Here is a 6132-nt window from a genome sequence, read left to right as displayed (position 1 = left end):
TGTGAGTAAGGTGGGCCTAAAATTGTCGTGCTATTGTGTACCGTTTTGGCTGTAGTCCAGGAACAAACAAACGAGAGTTTTAGTATATAGATTCTGTCTGGACGCCTACTGCACTGTTTCAACTAAGACATTATTAATATGCCTCAACATCAGTCTTGTCAATATTAGCACTTGTGTGTATATTGCCCAGTTTTAAAACTGGGCAATACACACAAGTGCTAATATCGGCAAGAATGATCAACAAGAATGATTTAATAATTCCTCACCTTTATCACATTAAATTTCATCAAAAATTTCCAGCTTACAGTGCCCTCCATAATGTTTGGGACAAAGACCCATTATTTGTTTATTTGCCTCTGTACTCCACAATTTGAGATTTGTAATAGAAAAAATCACATGTGGTTAAAGTGCACATTGTCAGATTTTATTAAAGGCCATTTTTATACATTTTGGTTTCACCGTGTAGAAATTAGAGCTGTGTTTATACATAGTCCCCCCCATTTCAGGGCACCATGATGTTTGGGACACATGGCTTCACAGGCATTTGTAATTGCTCAGGTGTGTTTAATTGCCTCCTTCATGCAGGTATAAGAGAGCTCTCAGCACCTAGTCCTTCCTTCAGTCTTTCCATCACCTTTGAAAACTTTTATAGCTGTTTATCAACGTGAGTGCCAAAGTTGTGCCAAAGAAGCAATGATGAAACTGAGAAACGGGAATAAAACTGTTAGAGATATCAGCCAAACCTGATATTTATTTACCAAAATCAACTGTTTGGAACATCATTAAGAAGAAAGAGAGCACTGGTAAGCTTGCTAATTGCAAAGGGACGGGCAGGCCAAGGAAGACCTCCACAGCTGATGACAGAAGAATTCTCTCTATAATAAAGAAAAATCCCCAAACACCTGTCCTCGACAGATCAGAAACACTTCAGGACTCGGGTGTGGATTTGTCAATGGCCACTGTCCGCATGAACACTTCATGAACAGAAACACAGAAGCTACACTGCAAGATGTAAACCACTGGTTAGCCGCAAAAATAGTTTGCCAAGAAGTACTTAAAAGAACAACCACAGTTCTGGAAAAAAGTCTTGTGGACAGCTGAGATGAAGATTAACTTGTATCAGAGTGATGGCAAGAGCAAAGCATGGAGGAGAGAATGAACTTACCAAAATCCAAAGCATATCACCTCATCTGTGAAACAAGGTGATGGGGGTTTTGTGGCCTGGGCATGTATAGCTGCTGAAAGTACTGGCTGACTTATCATCATTGATGATACAACTGCTGATGGTGGTAGCATAATGAATTCTGAAGTGTATAGACACATCCTATCTGCTCAAGTTCAAACAAATGCCTCATTGGCTGGCGGTTCATTCTAATCCCAAACATACTGCTAAAGCAACAAAGGAGTTTTTCAAAGCTTAAAAAATGTTCAATTCTTGAGTGGCCAAGTCAATCACCCAATCTGAACCCAATTGAGCATGCTTTTTATATGGTGAAGAGAAAACTGAAGGGAACTAGCCCCCGCAACAAGCATAAGCTAAAGATGGCTGTAATACAGGCCTGGCAGAGCATCACCAGAGAAGACACCCAGCAACTGGTGATGTCCATGAATCGCAGACTTTTAATGCTATGGAAGGCCTGCAGCGTAGGTTCACTAGGTTAATTCCCGGAATGGCGGGACTGTCGTATGTTGAAAGGCTGGAGCGATTGGGCTTGTATACACTGGAATTTAGAAGGATGAGGGGGGATCTTATTGAAACATATAAGATAATTAGGGGATTGGACACATTAGAGGCAGGAAACATGTTCCAATGTTGGGGGAGTCCAGAACAAGGGGCCACAGTTTAAGAATAAGGGGTAGGCCATTTAGAACGGAGATAAGGAAGAACTTTTTCAGTCAGAAAGTGGTGACGGTGTGGAATTCTCTGCCTCAGAAGGCAGTGGAGGCCAGTTTGTTGGATGCATTCAAGAGAGAGCTGGATAGAGCTCTTAAGGATAGCGGAGTGAGGGGGTATGGGGAGAAGGCAGGAACGGGGTACTGATTGAGAGTGATCAGCCATGATCGCATTGAATGGCGGTGCTGGCTCGAAGGGCTGAATGGCCTACTCCTGCACCTGTTGTCTATTAAACAGTCTGCATGCAAAGTATATACAACAAAATACTGAACATGACTACTTTTATTTACATGACATTGCTGTGTCCCAAACATTATGGTGCCCTGAAATGGGGGGGGGGGGGGGGTCTATGTAAAAAAACACCGCTGTAATTTCTACATGGTGAAACCAAAATGTATAAAAATGGCCTTTATTAAAATCTGACAATGTGCACTTTAACCACATGTGATATTTTTTTTCCAATACAAATCTCAAATTGTGGTGTACAGAGGCAAATAAATAGATGGGTCTTTGTCCCAAACATGGAGAGCACTGTATTTACCATTTCGCCCAGTGGGATGTGGGCATCACTGGAAAGGGCAAGTTACTGCCCATCCCTGACGGCCGTTAAAAAGGTGGCAGTGAGCCTCTGCCTTGACCCACTGATATCTGCCTGGTGAAAATATTCCCAAAGGTCTGTGGGTATGGAGTTCGAAGATTTAGGCTTTAACCATGGTGCCCAAAGGGAAGTTAGGCTTTAAAATGAGAATGATGCGACTTGGAAAATCTAGAGATGGGTGGTATTCCACTTCATCTTTACAGCACATCTTAACAGTCAGGCAAACAATTATATTCCTGGTGGCAAGGCAATCACCAAAAGTGAAAATTAAAAATTAGGATTATTTGTCTCTACTTTCTCTTGGATGGCACCACTACTGGGCTTTATCATTAGCTTGATTGGTATCTCATTTCATATATCAGAATTAGTCATTTTGCCTTTTTGTCAGGATGAAACATTACTTCTAAAAAGTCATTTATTTTCCTGTTAATTCTTTTCCAGACAGTTTTGGTGTTCTCTGACTGTTCAAATTCTCTTAATATTACTATTTCCCATCTCAATTTATTTTACAAATTTCTGCATTTCATATTAATGTCAATAAATGCCTTTTTGTTTTCTTCCTGTGGATGATGTGAATTTTCCCTCATTCTTTATTTCCCAGTTCATTTTTGTTCATACTGCTGCTTTTTTTATCCCTTGTATCAGCATTGATCCCTCTATGTATTTGCTGTGTTCCTTTGCATATATTTTTATTTTTTCAGTTGATGTAACCCGTTTCAAGGTTGTAAAATATAATTTGAAATTCAGAAACTCCAATGACATTAAACAATTCAGTTCTTGCTAACTCGGGTGGTACGGTGGCTATTTGTATTGCTTTGGATTCATTTATGTAGAGAGGTCAAGATGAGAATAACTTGTGACATATTCAAGTACACTGACATTTACAAACCCTAAACCTGATAACCCTAAACCTAGTGCATTGAGAGGCCTCAGAAGTGAATGCAGGCAAACAAAATGTTAAGGAGAACTAAAATTATAAACAGTATATCTGTGACTAAAATTAAGGGAGAAATTATTTGAATCAACTAAAATTGAGGATCTGAGATGTGTGTGGTGTTTACAAATAGGAGATCAAGGTATAACAAAAGTGAAAACCTAGGACTGTCTGATGGAAAAAGCTGGCAGTTAGTACGAAGTTCACAAACTTCCAGAATAAATAAGTGAGGGGGGCTTTAAGGCTGAGTGGATAGGAATAAGAAATTGATTTTATGTGTAAATTTAAAAATAGTGGCCAGAAAGCCTGCTGTGCAAATTGGGATAAATTAAACTTGGTCGACCTGAAATCATTAGTTTTACATGTTGATAAATTTAGAGAATGCATACAATTCCTATTTTCAAATAACTCCATGCATTAGTAAATATTTCAATATGTTCTGATGAAATGCATTCAGAGAATCATTGACATTTATTTTAAAAATTTGTACAAGGTTGCTTTTACTATCGATTTCAGAAGTTCATTGCATTGAAACCAATATGAACAGGATGTCAAACAATTGTAAATTGTATGTAGTTTGCTGTCTTGGTCAAAAATAGTTTGGGAATTTGAGTTTAGGAAATACAAGAATTTAGTCGTTTCTATGGTTGATAGTTTCATATTGTATGGAATTTAATCTATGCAATGTGCCATTGAATTGCTGATGTACAATAAACTATCCACGTATCTCTTAATATATTAAAATTGCGTTTGCACATGTTCACTCTATAAAATGTTATTTTATTAACATTTGCTATTCCGAATTTAGTTGCATGTTTATGTTGGGGACTGCTGTAGCAAATAAATCCCATTGTAATCATGCTTGCTTGACATTGGTGACAAATATGACAAATGCAATTGCATTCTAGAAAGTTGTCTATTCCAGACAGCTTTCCTCCGTTTCCAGAATTTGTGTTTTTCTATTTGAGCAAAGAAAAGGTCAAAATATATAAATAAGAAATTTGAATTGCATTTGGGCAATCTGATGGTCCGAATGCAATTCAAATTCAGTCGATGCCTGAACTCATTTATGATCCTTCATATTCGTGGAACAGGAAATGGACTGGTATATATCTAATTCTACTGTAGGCTTATAAAATATTTTGCATTCAGAAGATCTTCAAAATATCTAATGACTGCTGTGCAATCCTTATGTTCAGACTGCAATGTAAATTCCTTTATAACCACTTTTGCTCCAAGATTTTGCAAGATAGTCCTACAGTAGGTTGGCAGAATGCACATTGTAACCAAAAAATAAATGGCAGTTGCTGCTACTTGTCAATGCTCCAATATAATGGTGCCATGATTCTCTGCTTTACTACTGTTCCAATGATAGGTTCCTTGTCTGATCAAATGTCAGCCCACCTCCATATCAGGTTTTCCCAGGACTTATGACACAACTTTCCTACTCAACCTGCCAATCCTTGAACTCATTCTCACCTGTTCTTATGCGTGGACTCTTGTCACTCTTCCCTGCGCCCATCTTTACTATTGTTTTAATACTCAAATCTTAGAATGGATGTGGGAGTCATATTTAGAACCAGTCAGAAGATGTAAATTGTTCCTTTTCACAGATGATAGATTTGTTGAGCGGTTGCAATCTGCAATTGACTGCACAGTGCCAAAAAAGTAATGAACCAGTTCTTTGATGCCAAAGTTGCACTAAAATTAAAAATAAAGGCTTTCTCTTGTCTCCTGGACTGAGACTCATGGGCAGGATTAGAAAATAATCTTCAATTGAGTCTGGTAATGATTGATAAGGTATAGGGGAGAGAAGGATCAAAGTACAATTGGTCTTTTCCTTGCCATCAGTTTAGTAACTTTTCTATGTATCTTGTTTTGATTTGTATGGGCTTTTTCCATGTTGCCTTCCTCTCCAAATGTCATGAAACAGCCAACTTCCTTTTATAGGAACTGCAGCTTTTGTTAGAATATGAACACAGAAATTCATACCAAAGGGTATTAAACAAACGTGTTTTCAAGCTGGTACTGCAATGGATAAGATCAAATTTTCCAATTAAAACCAATGACGTGTTTTGGTACTATTTCTTATTACAAATGAAGTTAGCTCACCTGACAAGTACAAATTAAATCAATGAAAAATAGACAAAGTTGCTAATTTTTAACTGCAGAGAGTGACTGCTCCAAACCTTACATTTTAAAATCCACATCCAAATTAAAAATTATGTGATACCTGATAACACTGATTGAATATTTAGACAAAAGATAGTAACAACCCTTTCCACATCTCAAGTCTTCCTCTCCCCGACTCTCAGTCTGATGAAGGGTCTCGACCCAAAACGTCAACCATTCATACATGATAGGAACAGAATTAGGCCATTCAGCCCATCAAGTCTACTCTGCCATTCAATCATGGCTAATCTATCTCTTCCATTCTCCTGCCTTCTTCCTCTGACTACTGACATCAGGGCTAATCACGAAGGATCTCGACCTGAAACCTCACCCATTCCTTTTCTCCAGAGATGCTGCTTGTCCCGCTGAGTTACTCCAGCATTTTGCGTCTACTCCATCCCAACTGGTCGCCTGAGGGGAACCGAGCGCTGACCCGTTCGGTGGTGGTGACTGCCCCGCTCAATGATGGCGGTTGTTCCGGTGTCGGGCGATGCGTTTCCGGTTGGTGGTGAGGGCGGTTGAGAGGTGGGAGCA

Source organism: Rhinoraja longicauda, chromosome 18, assembly GCF_053455715.1.
Source record: "Rhinoraja longicauda isolate Sanriku21f chromosome 18, sRhiLon1.1, whole genome shotgun sequence".
Classification (NCBI taxonomy): domain Eukaryota; kingdom Metazoa; phylum Chordata; class Chondrichthyes; order Rajiformes; family Arhynchobatidae; genus Rhinoraja; species Rhinoraja longicauda.
Note: the sequence above shows the minus strand (reverse complement) of the source record.